Source organism: Panthera pardus, unplaced genomic scaffold, assembly GCF_024362965.1.
Source record: "Panthera pardus isolate Hobbes unplaced genomic scaffold, ASM2436296v1 HiC_scaffold_20, whole genome shotgun sequence".
NCBI classification, from domain to species: Eukaryota; Metazoa; Chordata; class Mammalia; order Carnivora; family Felidae; genus Panthera; species Panthera pardus.
The window spans coordinates 971,603-988,682 of record NW_026526766.1 but is presented as its reverse complement, the minus strand read 5'-3'; the positions used below and the strand labels follow the sequence as shown (position 1 = coordinate 988,682).

At 57.3% G+C, this 17,080-nt stretch overlaps 1 protein-coding gene across 1 annotated transcript in view; it reads right to left on the bottom strand.

Moving 5' to 3' along the window:
- The window catches only part of FGD3 (FYVE, RhoGEF and PH domain containing 3), a 54,724-nt gene extending 42,106 nt beyond the window's left edge, over positions 1-12,618 (bottom strand). The window contains exon 1 of the mRNA XM_019434323.2: positions 12,483-12,618. The gene's annotated coding sequence lies outside the window, so the exon portion shown is untranslated. The remainder of the gene's footprint in view (positions 1-12,482) is intronic.
- Between the last annotated feature and the right edge of the window lie 4,462 nt (positions 12,619-17,080).

Sequence of the window (17,080 nt, the reverse complement as noted above, 5' to 3'; positions counted from 1 at the left end):
CTCTCTGGGGGAAGGCCGCACGTGCCTTCCCGTCTTCCATGCACCCACCCTCCACGGGCGCTGCTCACATGACCCAGCCCTGGACGGTGGGAGCCCTGTGCCCCCTCTGGTCCTGCCCCTTGTTGAAAACATCCGGAATTAAAGTGTTTATTTCTTTGTAAAGAAAAAAAACTTGCCAAGATAACCAAATTCTCTCTCCTGTCCTTTGATAGATTTCTGGGCACAAACATTAAAATTCCATGTTTACTAAACACATTATGGTGCCCCACATCGGATGTGGGTAAAACGTGAGTCTGTGGCCAGTGGCATTTCCCCCAAGCTAAGCTTCTGGACAAACGGAGCCCACTGTGTGGACGTGGACATTGGGAAAAGCTGTGTCCAGGCTACCCAGCAGCCCCTTGTATTGTCTCTGCAACTCGTCTGTGCCTCTAAAATTATTCCAAAATCAGTATTTAATGTTTTAATGGATGGAACGATCGTGTTGTGGGACCACGAGCCACGCTGTTTTCCCTCAGAATCATGCTTCTCACAGCCTTTCATGTCCTGAATAACTTTAACCAGGGAGGCAACGTGAGGGACATAGGTGGTAAAGACAGTCACTGGACGCAGAGCCATCTGTCTGCTGTTTTCACGTGCAGGGCCTCCACTGAGCCCGCACTTCATCGCATTGCGACTTGGCTCGGTTTTGTGTCTTCTTCAAGATTCAGACAGCTGGCCTCCATCGGATGAGTCACCTCCGTCATTTAGTCCTGGTGAGGAATGAGGGATGCGTGGGCTGTGGAATGATCCAGAGCTGATAGCTCACAGAAAAGGAAATCTAAGTGGCCCGCCACACATGTGATGGGACAGCTACGGCCCACACCCACGTACCCTCTCTCCCCGTCAGGTTAGCAGAGACCCCTCCACAGGATGGGTGGGGCGAGGGAAGGGGACACTTGCCCTTTGACCCAGCACTGACCACTCCAAAATCAGTGCTGAGCATACTGCACAGGTGCGTGGTGGCGAGGGCCAGGTGGCTCCCTGCACCAGGGCGGGTAAGAGCAAGCCTGGAAACAACCAAGGCCTGAGCACTGGCGGGTGGACTGCACGGTCCTGGGTCAGTACAGAGAAGCACCTGGCCGACGGCTGGGGTGGCAAGGACTCCTCATGGGCTGGTCTCTAAAACGGGATGAAGTACTGGCCACAGAATGTTCTAGTTGTGAGTGCTGCGTTCTTAAAAAAATAGTTGTGAGAAAAAAAGCCTACCGGTCTATGTGGGGAGACCACAAACAGGGCAAAATATTGACACTTGATAAATGGAGAAGGATGGGGGGAGCACGAAGGAGCCCAAGGGAGGAGGATGGGGGAGCACAGGGGGAAGATGGGGGAGCACAGGGGCGAAGGAGGATGGGGGAGCACGGGGGGGAGGGATGGGGGAGCACGAGGGAGGAGGATGGGGGAGCACGGAGGGAGGAGGATGGGGAGCATGGGGGGGAGGATGGGGGAGCACGGAGGGAGGAGGATGGGGGAGCATGGGGGGGAGGATGGGGGAGCACGGAGGGAGGAGGATGGGGGAGCATGGGGGAGGAAGATGGGGGAGCACAGGAAGGGAGGAGGATGGGGGAGCATGGAGGAGGAGGATGGGGGAGCACAGGGAGAGGATGGAGAGCACAGGAGGGGAGGATGGGGGAGCATGGGGGGAGGATGGGGGAGCACAGGGGGGGAGGAGGATGCGGGAGCATGGGGGAGGAGGATGGGGAGCATGGGGGGAGGGATGGGGGCACAGGGGAGGAGGATCGCGGAGCACAGGAGGGGAGGATGGGGGAGCACGGGGGGGAGGAGGATAGGGGAGCACAGGAGGGGAGGATGGGGGAGCACGGGGGAGGAGGATGGGGGAGCACTGGAGGGGAGGATGGGGGAGCACAGGAAGGGAGGAGGAGGATGGGGAAGCACGGGGGAGGAGGATGGGGGAGCACAAGATGGGGGCACTGCTACCCCGGAGAAGAAAGGAGGCCTGAACAGGTGCAAACAGTGGTTGGGGAGCACCCCTCTCCCTGCACCTTGTGGAAGGCAATCTGGAGCCTCCACCAAAACAACGATGACGAAATGGCTCACAGCCCCGTGTGCCGCGGCCCCTGCACGTGCCAGTCCTTCGTGCCCATGGATGAGCAAGAACGTGACACACGGCCGTGTCTGTAGGAGGGAAATCACAGATATGAATGGCTGACAATGGGGAACCGCTTCTGTCCATTACCACAGTGCAGAGGTTTCTATAATAAGTAAAATGGTTTAGTTCATTAAGTAAAATAATTCCTATCATAACAAAAGTAAACTGAATTAAAACAAGACAGGTAGTGTCGGCGGGTCAGGATGGAGGAACGTATGAACGAGCCGGATGGGGAGTCCAGAACTGCAGTCACGCGCACGTGGTCGGCTGGTTTTGGCTGATGGTGTGAGCGCTCACTGGGACGGGAGAGCCCCTCGCAAGTGGGCACCGCACGGACAGGTGGACTTCAGCCGTCACTCACCTCACACACAATAGCTGGGACGATCGGTCTTAACCGCGAGCCCTAGAGAGCTTCTAAAAACACGCAGGCGAGACACCTACGCCCTCAAGGCACGCAGATGTCTCAGGCCTAAAAGCCACTGGAAAAAACGTGATAAACCAAACGTCACCGACACGAGGCTTGTGCTTATTCAAAGGGGAGCTGCGGAGTAGGAGGAAGTACTTGTAATACATCCATCTGACAAAGGACTTGTGTACAGAATATATAAAACATTCCTATGGATACATGTTTTAAAATAAGGCTAGTTTGCTGTTTGTTGCCTCTGGGACAAGATATTATTACTGAAATAATCTTGTGAAATGTGCCTTTCTCTTTCCCTACTTTTATTTCTACTGCCTTTCAGGAAGATGTTAAGGTTAGTTTTCACCTCTGGCAATGTTTTAGCACCTCTTTCCTACATTAGACATTCTATCTGTCACATTTTTCTAGTGTGATAGTGAACACTACTCAAATGATATAAAAGTTAAAAAAAAATCCTATGAACCAATAAAGACAAAGAATCTGATAAAAATAAACTGAGGAATAGACTAGACCAGGCACTTGGCCTACAAAAGTTGTCTAAACAGACAAGGAGCACACAGGGACAGGCTCAGCAGCACTGTCATCAGGGAAATGTAAATTAAAGCCTCCACAAGATACTGAGATACCGCCATGCCCATCAGAGTGGCCAAAGTCCAAGGCTGATGGTACCAAGTGCCGACAGGATGAGGGGTGACAGAAGCACTTGGCATACACCCGCCTACGACCCAGCAATCCCACTCCTGGGGGGGGGGTCTCCCCAAGAGAAGAGAAAATACCTGTCCCCACAAAGACCTGGTCACTATGTCTGTGGAAACCTTGTTCGTAATAACTCAAAACTGGAAATAACCCAAATGTCCACCAACTGGAGAATGAATCAGCCAAGTGTGGAACGGTCCTAACAGGAAACATCACTCAGCTACTGATACACCAGCGACAGGGATGCGTCTCGTAAGAAGCCAGATGGAAAAGGCTATTTTAGGTGAAGTGAATCAACAGGCAGAACTTGGGCATGAAGTTGGGGCGGCAAAACCTCTGTGGTGGGGGCTGCTCCGGCTGCTGTAACAAAATACCGTAGAAACCACAGAAATGCATCTGCCCCAGTCCCGGGGGAGGGAAGTTGGGGAGGCAGGCGTGAGCAGGGCCGGCCTCCCCTGAGGCCTCCCTCCTGGTGCGTAGACGGCCATCCTCTCCCGTGTCCTCACGGGGTCATCCCTCCGTGCATGTCTGTGTCCACATCTCTGCCTATAAGGACACCAGTCACACTGGATTAAGGCCCACACACAAGACCTCATTTTAACTAGTTAGCTTTTTAAAGGTTCACTCTCTAAATACGGTCACATTCTGAGGCATTGAGGGTTAGGATTTCAGCACATGAATTGGGGGGGCACCGTTCATCCCACACCACCTCTGGAGGGTGGGAACGGGAGACGATGTCACTGTTGTTGCTCATCAGAGCGGAGCACATGGAAGGAATAAACGTGTTCATGTGTGCAGATGACACGCTTGTCTAAGAAAACCCCACGAATCTACAAAAACACTTAGAAGTAGCAAGTCACGGACACAAGATCAATTCACGAAAATCGCTTGAATGTTTATATGCTGGCGATGAACGTGCGGATGCCAAAATCCAAAAAACACAATGCCATTTACACACACACACACGCACACACACACACGCACAAGCATGTGCTAAGCTTGGGTGCTGAAAAGTATAGTATGATGACGAAGGAAACAGAAATCTTAAAAAAGGCATATTGCGTTCATGGACTGAGGATTCAAGACAGTAGCAACGTCAATTCTCCCACAAATGACCTGTGAGTTTAATTCAGTTTCTATCAAGGTCCCAGCAAGGCTTTCTGTAGACCTTAGAGGAGCTCATTCCAGAATGTACATGGGGGGCACGGGTCCCCGGGCAGCAGGCGGCCGTGAACAGGCGGACGACGCTGGAGGGGCCCCTGGCCCCACAGTAAGGTCCCTCTGTAGCCACAGCAAAGGGGACAGGGTGGCGCTGGGGGGACACACACAGGCATCAACGGGGCACGGCGGGAGCCCCACCGCGGGGGCGGGGGGGAGGGGGCTGCCAACCGTGCGAAGGGAGGAAAAAGAGCCTGTCCACAAATGGCCTCGGAGGACGGGACCTCCACAGGCAAACAAGAAACCCGACCTAAACCGCACGCCTGATACACACACCAGCACAAAGTGGGTCATAGATCAAACGTAAAATGTAAACTAACTCCAAGAAAAACAGGAGAAAACTTTTGGGACCTGGGGCCAGGACACCAAGAGCACGAGCCCTGATGGGAAAATTGACAAGTGCGAGCTTGGCCGGGGTTAGATGCCCTCACACGTGTGGGAAGGAGAACATGGAGACAGGCCAGGCCAGCCCACGGCGTCCAGGATGTGCTGAAACTGGCCACCCACACCCGGCTCGCAAATGGGCTGCCGCTCTGGGAAGAGCCCGGCAGGTTCTTCTAGAAGGAAAGGGCCACCACCCAGGACGCAGCAACGGCCTCGTGTCCGTGCGGAGACGCGAAGCCCTGCGTCCATGCAGACACCTGCACGCAGATGTGCAGCCTCATTCCCCACAGCCCTGACCTGCACACAGCCCCGTGTGCCCCAGGGGTGCAGGGCTGAGCTGAGGCACGCCCGCAGCCCCGACCCGCTGGGTGCACAGCAGACCCGGCGGGTCCATTTGAAACCGCTCCAAGCTCCACCTACAGAGCATCGTTCATGGACCTGCGTTCACGGAGCACAGGCGAGCTGCGTCCTTAGGCAGTTCACACCTGGCTGGGCCCGTGTGGACGTCCTGCTGTGCACGGCACTCCACAGTTGTGCAGGACGTCACCCTCCGGGGAGGCTGCGTAAACCACACGTGAATCTACGGTTAGTTATTGCAGAATAAAAAGTTTAATTTTTAAGAGAGAGCTAATGGAGGGCGCCTGGGTGGCTCAGTTGGTTAAAGGTCCAAGTTCAGCTCAGGTCATGATCTTGTGGTTTGTGAGTTCCAACCCTGCATCAGGCTCTGTGCTGACAGCTCAGAGCCTGGAGCCTGCTTCCAGTTCTGTGTCTCCCTCTCTCCGTCCCTCCCCCACTTGCTCTCTCTCTGTGTCAAAAATAAACATTTTTTAAAAATTGAAAAAAAAAAGGGGGCTAACGGAGTCCCCTGATTGTTAAGGCAAACAGTGACTTATCCAGGGAAACAGGGCAGCTCCCAGAATCCCCAGCACAACAGAAATGGACGTGGGGCTGAGCCCCAAGGCCTCGCAGCTCCTCCACATTAGCCAGCACACCCCGCCCGTCACCCTGTGCCCTCTGCCCAGGGCGCCCCCCGCACCACCGTCCACACCCAGCACAGGTGCGCAGGCTGGACACTCCTGCCCTCCAGGGCCCGCCGCTCCCCTCCCCACAACATCGGCACCTGGCATCACAGCCCCTGCGTCCCCACAGACAGAGTGAAGGAGGAGCAGCCTCGGGGACACCCCGCCTCCCTGCTCCCAGAAGGGAGGCCGTGTCTCAGGAGGCCAAGCAGCTGCCAAGGCCAGGCTGGGAGCCAGCAGAGGATGTGGCCGGGACAGCGGGCCACTGACACGGGGCACAGGGCAGCAGGGCGAGCCAAGGCCCTGCAGGGGAACATCCCGGTACCGACGGCGATGAGGAAACCGAGGCTCAGGGATGCGCGAAGCCTTCACTCAGTCTCCCAGCAGCTCCCCAAGACGGAGGCTTGCCCGCCCCTCATCCCGGCACGGCTCCCTGCGCCCTGCCCCTCCTGCTTACTCCGGGGAGGACCGTCAGGCCAGGGTGGGGCAGTGTCGGGCACTGAGGCGGTGGGACACAACGGGCTTTGGAGGGGTCAGCTCTGTCAGTCGGCAGGTGCCTGAACACCCACCCACCCAGTGCCGGACAAGACCCGGGAGGGAACAGCAAACTCCCCACAGACGTGCAGGCCGCTGGGCTTGCCGGCTCTGGGGCTGGGCTTCTGGGGTTTTCCATTTTCCTCTCCTTGCTTCTCAGGAATATATGCATTTTTACAAAGAACATTTATCATATTTGCATTTGGGAGAACAGTCAACCTATTTAAAAATAAGACGGTAAACTCTTACTGCTCATTCGAGATTCCAAACCTCCAGCAGTTGCCGTCAGAGGCACTACTGTCTCCACGTCTGTTTATACATGGAAAATTTAATTTCTACTTAGCTGTCTTAAATTTCTCTGAGGAAAAATGCGGTCAAGAAACCCAGGAGGAATGGACCCGGAATGTAATTCTGCTTTCTGAAAACACACTTTTGCAAAATGTTCTCTAGGTTCCTTTCCACTGAAAGTGCATATTGTTCAAAGACAGAAAATGTCCCCTAAATTGGGCGCTGCTGAGCATGTAGCCGGAAGCCAGGCGGCACTAAGGACAGCCTCGCAGCCCACACCTGGCTTTGGACGCCAGATGTCAGCGTGAGAAAGTGAGGGCCTGATTGCTGAGCAGTCCCATTACGTCTTTATGTAAACAAAACAAAAGCAGAATTGCTCTGAAAACCTTTGACAGTTCAGTCATCTCAGCCAAAAGGAGCCTTTGGGATGCGCTGGAGAACTTGTGGCCTCAGTCCCTTATGCGAGGTGGCGTTTGGGAGCCTTGCAGACAGAACAGGACAGTTATGGGAGGTCCCGGTGAGTGAGGGCGACGCCCCAGGCGAAGTGGCGCCTGGCCTGTGATACAGCACTCTGATGCCCATCACTGAGGGGGTGCCGTGTCTATGGGCTTTTTTTTAACCCCATAAGAAAGAAAATCATTGTGCGTATATAGGCACACCTCGCTTCCCTGCAGTTTTTCACAAATGGAAGGTTTACGGCAACCGTGTGTGGAACAAGTCTTTTGGCACCATTTTTCCAAACTTGTTCATCATTATTATATTTGTTTCGGTGATCTGTGATCTTTGATGTCACCATGCTAAGCTGAGGCACCGCGAGCCAAGCCATATAAGATGGTGAACTTAACTGATAAACTGACAACTGATAACTGATAAACTGTTGTGTTCTGGCTGCTCACCTGTCCGCCCCTGCATCTCTGTCCCCTTCCTCAGGCCTCCCCATTCCCTGAGACACAACAGTACTGACATTAGGCCCACTCAGAACCCCACAATGGCCCCCAAGCGCTCAAGCGAAAGGAGGAGTCACGCGTCTCTCGCGTTCAATCACAAGCTAGGAAAGATTAAGCTTCGTAAGGAAGACAGGGCGAAACCCAAGACAGGCTGAAATCTAGGCCACTTGTGCCAAACAGGTAGCCAAGCTGTGAAGGCAAAGGAAGAGTCCTTGAAGGACACTGCACGCATGCGCCGCTCCAGTGGACACACGGGTGATAAGCAGGGGAAACAGCCTGACTGCTGATATGGAAGAAGTCTGGCTGGTCTGGATGGGAGATCAAAGCGGCCACGACGTTCCCTTCAGCCAAGGCCTCGCCCAGAGCAAGGCCCAGACTCTTCGATCCGGCGAAGGCTGAGGAGGTAAGGAAGGAGCAGAAGAGGTAGGAGCTAGCAGAGGTTGGTTCAGGAGGTTTGGGGAAAGAAGCTCTCTCTGTGACGCCCAAGTGCAAGGTGAGGCAGCACGTGCTGACGCAGAAGCTGCCGGAATTATCCAGAAGATCTGGCCGAGAGGACTCAGGAAGGTGCTCACACTAAACAGCAGACTCTCCATGCAGATGAAAGAGGCTTCTGCTGGAAGAAGATGCCACCTAGGATTTTCATGGCTGGAGAGGAGAAGTCAGTGCCTGGCTTCAAAGCCTCCAGGGACAGGCGGACTCTGCTCAGGAGCGGATGCAGCTGGTGACTTGAGGTGGAAGCCAGGTGGAAGCTCACTGGCCATTCTGAAAATCCTGAGCCCGTAGCAATCACACAAAATCTCCTTCGCCCGTGCTCTTAACTTGGAACAACAAAGCCTGGAGGACAGCAGATCTGTCCACAACACGGTTGACCGAGTGGCTCAAGTCCACTGTTGAGACCTGCTGCTCAGGAGAAAAGATTCCTTCCAAAAGATTACTGCTCAAAGACATTGCACCTGGTCACCCAAGAGCTCTGACGGAGACGAGCAATGAGATTACTGTTGCTTTCATGCCTGCTGCAACACCACCACCATTCTGCAGCCCATGGATCGAGGGGTAATTCTGACCTCCAAGTCTCATTAGTTAAGAGACACCTTTCGTGAGCTCATAGCTCCATACACACTGATTGCTCTGATGGATCTGGGCAGAGTAGACTGAAAACATCCTGGGAAGGAGTCACCATCCTAGATGACATGAAGAACATTGGGGATTCATGGGAAGAGGTCACGATTCAACATGAACAGGAGTTGGGAAGAAGCTGGTTCCAGCCCCAGGGAGGACTTTGAGGGGTTCAGGACTCCAGGGGAGGAAGTCACTGCAGACGTGTGGAAACAGGAGAACCGGAAGCAGAAGGGGGGCCTGAAGACGGCAGGGAGCTGGGCCAAGCTCCCTGGGAGCTGGATAAAACTCCAACGGATGGGGACTTGCTTCCCGTGGATGAACAAAGAAAGTGGTTTCCTGAGACGGAGTGTGCTCCTGGTGACGACGCTGTGAAGAGTGTCAAAATGACAACACAGAATTGAGAATATCACACGAACTTAGCTGACAGAGCAGTGGACAGGGTGTGACAAGATAGACTCCGGGTTTGAAGGAAGTTCTGTGTGTAAAATGCCAAACAGCATCACGTGCTACAGAGAAATCGTTCTTGAGAGAAGAGTCAGTCAACGTGGCAAACGTCACAGTTGTCTTATTTCCAGAAATGGCCACAGCCGCCACCTCCCTGCGGGGTCAGCTGCCACTGCCCTGAGGGGTCAGCAGCCTTCAACACTGAGGGAAGACCCTCCACCAGCAAAAAGATCGTGGCTCGCTGAAAACCCAGATGATGGTTAGCGTTTCTTAACAGTACTTAAGTACTTATTGCAATGTTCACTTTGTCCCAGTGGTCTAGAAGGAAACCCTCAATTTCTCTGATTCAAGAAGTAGGGTGACACGGGGTGGCCACCAGCACCCAGGCCCAGGCCCTGAGTTCGGGGTCCACCACCGTCCCGGCCACAGCCCCACATACGCATCCTCTCCCATTGGGATCCTCACTCTCAGGTCCTGATGAACCAAAGTGATTCAGCCTTCATAGCTCTGTGTATTTAGGGGACTGCCTTTCAGGGGAGGGAGGATGTGAATCTGCTGGCAGCCCCCCCAAACATGCAGTGTGAAAGGAGGGAGCGGGAGGGGCTTACTGGAAATTAATTACTGGGAAACAAAAGGTTCAAGCATATGTCGCCAGCAACTTCATTCTAAAAGCCCCAGCTGGAGCTCTAGAAAGCCCGTGGGGATTCCCTCCTCGGCACCAGACACACCAGACACGGCCTCCTTGGTCTCTCACCTCCCGCTCAGCCAGGCAGGGGCGCTGGCCACCCCCATTCTGCCCCATCTCCCTGTTCCTGCGGGGGACCCTGGGGGCTGAGCAGCCCCAGGAGGGCGTGAGCTGGGGGTGGGGGCAACTCTGGGCTGACAGCCTCAGCTTCCACCTGGAGCATCCTGCCCTTGCCGTGTCCCAGGTTGGGGTGCTCTGTGTCCCCAGGCCACCTCGGGGCTCCCGAGCAGCAGACCCCCTCTGAGTGTTCCTCGATCTGCTCATAGGCTCCCACAGCTCACAAGGGCCAACCTGGACGTGGGAGGTAGCTTCCCAAACTCACAACCGGGAAGAGTCAGCCCAGGTCCAGCGCCCCCATGCAAGTGGGTCCTGGGCTCCCACCCTGCGGCTTCACCAGCCCCGCCCTGAGTTCGGCCTGGCAAACACACAGCTCTCCCCTTGTATGCACCTGCTTCTCTATCCTGCATGCTTTAGCTGAACCAGATCCCTTCTGCAACAAGATGGCAAAGAGGCAGGAGGGAGGAGGCAGGTGAGGGGTGGAGGGAGGGAGGGGGGAGGGAGGAGGATGAAGGAGGGAAGGAGAAAGGAGGGAGGAGGGAGGAGGAGATGGATGGAGATACAAAAAAGGAAGTGGGTGGGTCACTAGGTGGTTAGCGGTGCTCAGTGCCCACGGGCCAGTTAGTTGAGCGCTACTGTAGGTGCAGGAGCCTCAGGGGAGTGGCAGGAAGGTGCCCCCTCCTTGGCTGCAGCGCAGGGTATGGGGCCAGGCATCAGTGCCCACAGGGAGGAGACGGCCTTCAGCCCCTCGGGGGCAGATCGCTGCCAACATGGGCGCCCAGCCTCTCACTGGACAACTGGTCCCTGTGCACACGTGCACACACACAAGTCCACGCACACACACGGTGGGCAGCGGCTGCGGGGAGGGGGTGGCCTGAGTGGGCTGGGATTACTGAGCCATGGGCATGCTCCAACCCCATCTGTGCTTGAGGGAGGTCCCCACACAGCCCCAAGGCCCCTGGGGGTCCCTCACCATGTGTCCTGGGGTGGGAGGAAGCCCCCAAAGCTGGCCCGAGGCTGTGGGACTGAGGCAGGACTGGCGACCATGAGCCTGGGAAGGCATCCCGCCACCCAGGGAAGCCATTGCAGTCTGACTAGCCATGTGTGTGCAGAGGGCACCCTTCAGCTCCTGTCACCCATAGCAAGCCCTGCTGGACAGCTGGGGACACTGAGGCATGGGCCCCAGTCACATGGCTGGGGGGCAGGTGGTCGTGTCCTGCCCTGAGCCCCCAGAGCCCGTCTGTCCACTGTGCCCAGAGCAGGTCCAGGCCCCCACGGCGCAGGCTGAGGTCACTGAGTGAGCCCACCAAGGGCCCGGGGACGAGCTGTGGCAACCATTGTGGTACAGAGGAGGAAACTGAGGCCCCAGCCCAGGGTCTACCCGAGGGAGTCTCTGTGCCGGTGGGACCCTGGCCTGGCACAGAGGAAGCTCTGCACCCAGAGCCCGTGGCCTTCAGCCGCCCGCCCCAGCAGCCCAACAGCCAGGCCTGGACGGAACCCCCACCCCAGGCACGTTGAACTTTCCCGCAAAGGCACTGTGGCTGGGCCTGCCGGCTTACACTAGTTCAAAGAGGAATCGTGTGTGCAGACCCCTTCACTCCAGGCTGAGCTGGGAAGTCGCCCTACATGCCCATGTCCTGGTCCACACCTCCAAAGAGCCTGGGGCCTGGCGTCCCCAAGGACTCGGGAGTGTGCAGTCTTCAGCCTCTCTGTCAAGAAAAGGTACCCTCGACCACATGCGTCCGAGGGGCTGGTTTTCCTGAAGAGAGAGAAAGCAGGGGGCGGGGGAACGCCCGAAACTTAAGTGACAGAAGCCAATCCTAGAAGGCAACACCCGCACAGACCTGCCGGTGTGACCTGGCTGTCAGGGGCTTCTTAGGGTGTGAAATGATGGACAGGCATCAGGACACATTTGTCCCAAGCCCACGGAAGGCCCACCAAGAGTGACCCCAACAACGTGTGGGCTCCGGGCCACGATGCCCAGCCCATGCAGGCTCACAGGCGCCCCTCCATGAGGGGGAGGCGGGGGTGGGCCGGGGGCGCAGGGTAAATCTCTGAACTTCCCTCCATTTTGCTGTGGACCTAAAACTGCTCTAAAAAATTGCTTTTATAAAAATACTGTCCGGCGTCTGAAACGGGGTCCCCGTTTTCGTGGCAACCTCAGGCCGTGGCATTTCTAAGCACACCCCCACTCCCCTCCCCGCGGTTCAGCCAGACGTGGGGACGTCCAGAGACAGACACGCACGTGCCCAGCAAACATCCAGGGGGGGGAGGCCGGGGGGCGGGGACCCGCCGAGGGAGGGGCAGGCCCCCTCCTCAAGTCACCTGGGCGCACGCAGACGCTGTGTCCCTGCCCGCCACCCTGCAGGACGAGCAGCGCCCCTGCCCGCCACCCTGCAGGACGAGCAGCGCGGGGACCCGGACCTCACCGCCACCTGAAACCTTTCCAGTCGCACCTACTCACCGCCTTCCCTGCCAAGGGGGCCCAGCAGGAAGCCCCCGTCCGGCCGGCGCGCGCGGGGAGGCCACCGCGGGGCGGCACGGCGGCCCTGCCCCCTCCGGCCCTCCCTCGGGCGGGGCGGCGCCCGCACAGCCCCTTTCTTCTCCAGCCCCGACAAAGCCAGCAGGGGGCGGGGCGGCCCCGGGGATGCCCACCGTCTCCGTGGCAACGCGGTGGGCCGGCGGCTGGGTGCGGTGGGACGCGAGCCGGGCGTCCCTGTGGGCGGAAGCGGGCCGGGGCAGGCTGGGAGAAGAGAGGTGTTATCTATTGTTCCGCAACCCCCTGCGGCCTGCCCTCCCTCTTACAGACTTGTTACAAGGTCCTGAGGCCACAGGACACTTTACTCCACCAGCACGGTTGTGTGTACACGCTTAGCACGTGTCTCGGGAGGCTCCCGGGAGGACACAGTTGCTTACAGAGGGCTTTGTTTGGAGGCCGTGCGGGTGTGTGTCTGTGTGTGTGTGTGCATGTGTGCGTGTGAGATGCTGTGTGTGTGTGATGCTGTGTGTGGCTGACACAGGACCCAGGCAAGACATGGGCAGCCCTGCCAGGCCACCCCAAACCAGCCGTGGGTCAGTGAGGGACACACACACACACACACACACACACACACACACACGTGCCCACAGGACAGCAACATGCCTGTAGCATCAGGGACAGGAGGTGACAGCCAGGGTGAGGCCCCCGACACCCAGGAGATGCTGGGCCCGTCGTCCTGTCTTCTGGACACAGCTCCAAGTGTCCCCATGTGGCCTTTCCTTTGCCAGGAAATCTGCAGATAGAAACACAGGCTTGTGGTCCACCAAGAATGTCGTGTCATCGGCTCCTGAGGCGAGTGCTACGTGGCATTAAATAGTTAGGAGGCAGCAGCGGTGGGGGCCGGATCACCACTCGGGAAGGATGCCTTCTGCCACGTGGAGGGACCGAGTGCAAGTGTCCCTTTTTCCCGCTCAGCCGTGAAGGAAGAGTCTGACAAATAGCCACCAGGAAGGACGGGGCCGCTGGCTTTCAGGCACTTCCCATCCGGGCTGCATTTCTTCGTCCAAACCCGGGTCTCTTCACCGGAAACTCCCACCCAACTGCCTCTTGGAGAAAGGCTCCCTCCCAGTGCAAAGCCACAGGGGGCTTCAGATTCAGCCCCAAGGTCATCCCGGAAGGAGACCCCGTGCCTCCAGGTGCCACCAGGTAACTCCATCCCGGGGTCCCGAACCCACGGGTGACTGTTGCCAACCCCAGTGAAGAAAAGGTGTCTTTGGCTGAGGTTGGAGCCGTGTGATTGGCCTGTGGCATGCAAGAAACGGTAGAAACACTTCAATCCCAAACGTTTATCTGCTGCGTTTAAAGATAGCCAGCAACGGCCTGTCAACAAACGTTTCTGCTGTGCTGCCTGGAGCACAAGAGGCAAGGCATCCTGTCCCCAGCGAGCTGGACACACACTCTTTTCCCTGCAACATTGGCCCCCAAGCACACTGGGTCCTGCACCTCTCCCCCGGCCTCCACCAGCTGCGTGACCCCCGAGAAGGGGCCCCCTCCTGTGCCGGTCTGATGTGCCCGAACACTCTCCTTCAGCACCCAGGCATCGCACCTGTGGGGCCCACAGCCCCGAGCTTGGCTGCTTGCCGCAGAGACGCTGACTCCCCCTGCCAGACACACGGACGGCAAGTAAGCTACTATTACACGGTGAGTGTAACTCCAATAAGGACTGTTTACTAAATGCTTACGTACTGACCAGTGATGAATCAGTTGCTCTGCACACTCGCTGGACGCCAGGCCCCCACGTGAGGGCATCATCGCTTGCCCCCAGGGAGGTGAGCATCATTAATTCTAGTCACAGATGAAGAAGTCTCAAGGCGGGTGAAATGCTTGGGAGGGAGCCGGGAGTGCCTCCAGACAAGGCGGCTGGAGCTCTGTCTGCCGGCTCCTGGCTCACCGGCCTGGGCATGGGTGCCACCGTGGCTTTCGTCCTGACAGCTGGTGGATGGAAGCCACATGTGTGCACACACACCTATGTGCTCACACACACGCATGCGCTCACACACACCGTATGCAAGTGTGTATAACACACTCCCGCCCCACATTTCTGTGCTGTGACCAACCCAGAATTTTCTAAATTAAAAAAAAATACTTTATTCTTTTTTTTTATTTAAAAAAATTCTTAATGTTTATTTTCGAGAGAGAGAGAGAGAGAGAGAGAGAGAGACAGAGTGTGAGCGTGGCAGGGGCAGAGAGAACCAGAGACACAGAATCGGAAGCAGGCTCCAGGTGCTGAGCTGTCAGCACAGAGCCTGACATGGGGCTCGAACTCATGGACCATGAGATCATGATCTGAGCTGAAGCTGGACCTTAGTTGACTGAGCCCCCCAAACACACCTAGAATTCTCTAAAGGACAGTAGCCAGGAATACAGGGACACGCCTCCAGGCCTGTCTCGGCACAGAGCTTGCTGTGAGCCAAGGTGATGCAGGACACCTCCCCGGGGAGGGGTGCCTATGGCCCTCCAGAAGCAGCAGGACAGGCACAACCTGTGCCATCTGATCCCGGCAGCCCTGGAGTGAAGCCTGTCTCCTGGCTTTGCTGGTGGAGGCCCCGAGACAAGGCTGGCCGTACCCAGGGGGCAGGGCCCGTGAGCCCCTCTCCCAGGGGGCCCCCGACCGGCTGCTCTCCCATCAGTCTGCAGACAGGGGGTCTCTGAGCAAGAAGCCCCTCCCCTGGCAGCCTCAGGGGTGCCCCCTGGCCCACACAGAGGGTGTAGCAGGGGGTGGAGGTGGCCGCAGGGCCTGGCCAGGATGGCAGAAGCCCCATGTGTTTGCAGAGGCCTCACCCGTGTCATGGGAAAGATGCCCCAGCCCAGCCCCGCCATAGTTCCAGCGCTCTCGGTGACACGTCCCAGGTCTCAGACCTGAACACACGAGCACGCAGCTTCCCTCAGGCTGCCTCTCTGTCACGGCTGTGTACACGGGGTACCACGAGCCTAAATGACGAGTGCATCCGCGCTTGGGGAATATGGTGCTAAAACCCGTGCCAACTGTCCCTTGGAAAACGGCATATTTCATCTCAGTTTTGGACACGTCCTCCATTCAGCCCAGAAGAGCATCAACAGACAGAGAAACCCAGTGAGACCCCGCCTTGATGGGTCTTCAGATTCTGGTAGCACCTGCAGGGACCTGGGACCTGAACCGGAGGGCAGCCGACCCCATCCACCTCAGGCCACTGACCCGTCTCCTCTGCAGCCCACGGCAGCCCAGCCAGAACAACCCCCTGACCACACCCTCCTTCCCTCAGGGACCCCCTGACCACGCCCTCCTGTCCCTGGACATCCCCTGGAAAGATGAGGCTGGAGCGTGTGCTGGCTCCAGAAAGGATGAAAATGCTCAGAAAACAGGTGGGACTTGTCAGCAGGACTCAGGACCTGGTCTGGGGCAGCTCCCAGCAGCCAGAGCCGGAATCGCTTAAGCAACAAAAGAAAGGGTGTCAGATTTAACCCGCAGAGTCAATATCCATGAGTCCAAGCTGATGTTAATAACTGAAGTCAGCCAGCCGTGTGGGGGGCCAGAACCCCAGCCCACAGTGACGCTGCACAGAGGCTTGGGAGGTGCCAGGAACAGGGGCTGAGGACAGGACCACACGCGGGAAGACGGCAGGGGTCTCAGGAGAGACCGGATCCGCACCGTCTCCCCCAAGATGCTTAGCAACCTTGAAGGCGAAGGAGCAACCAGCTGAACCCAGTGACCAGGCCAGGTCGCCAGGGAGGCGCTGCAGATGCGTGCCATCCCTGAAGCCCCGATGTGACCTTCTGCAGGGATCCTCCCAAACGTAAGCAGCCTGCAGCCACGAGGAAACGGAGGGCAAGCTCAAACTGAGGGCCCTGCGCTGTGGCAAATCGGGGAGGGTCAGGAGAAGGAACAGCTAAGTGCAGGGTGGCATCCAGAGCAGGAAAGGAAAACCACTGGCAGTGGGTGAAATGTGGGTGGGTCCGGAGTTTAGACGGCCGGGGCGGGGGGGGGGGGGGGGCACCAAGGCGGCTGTGCCTGATTCGGTGGGTGTGCTGTGGTTGCCTACATTCAGGGACCCCGTGAGGAGCCAGGGACTGGCTACCAGTTCCCCAGCTTTTCTGTAACTCTAACATTGGCTTGGAATAAACACCTCGGCGGTTCCCCATGGCCCGCAGGATAAGCAACAGATGCCCTGTCCTGGCATTCAAGGCTCCTCAGCAAGGCTCCAGCCTTCCGTGGGGCTGGAAATGCCCTTCCTTTCCCATGCAACAGCCCGTTTTGCTCGGCCTTTAAGGGGAAAGCTACTTTGGCTCCGGTAACCTGAGAGCCACACCTGACCTCTCTGACCCATCACACCCAGCTCCTGGCCGTCCTCATGGACCCCTGGGCCCACCACACAACACACACGCACACATACCTGGCAAGCCTCCTGGTCTTCTGAGCCTGGGGGCACTGGGTGGGCACCCACTCTGCTATTCTTTGTGCTCACATGTCACCAAGGGGCAGCGGTTAGGGGCTGTGCGTCCTTGGACAAGTTACTTACCCTCTCTGAGTTCCATTTCCTCATCCA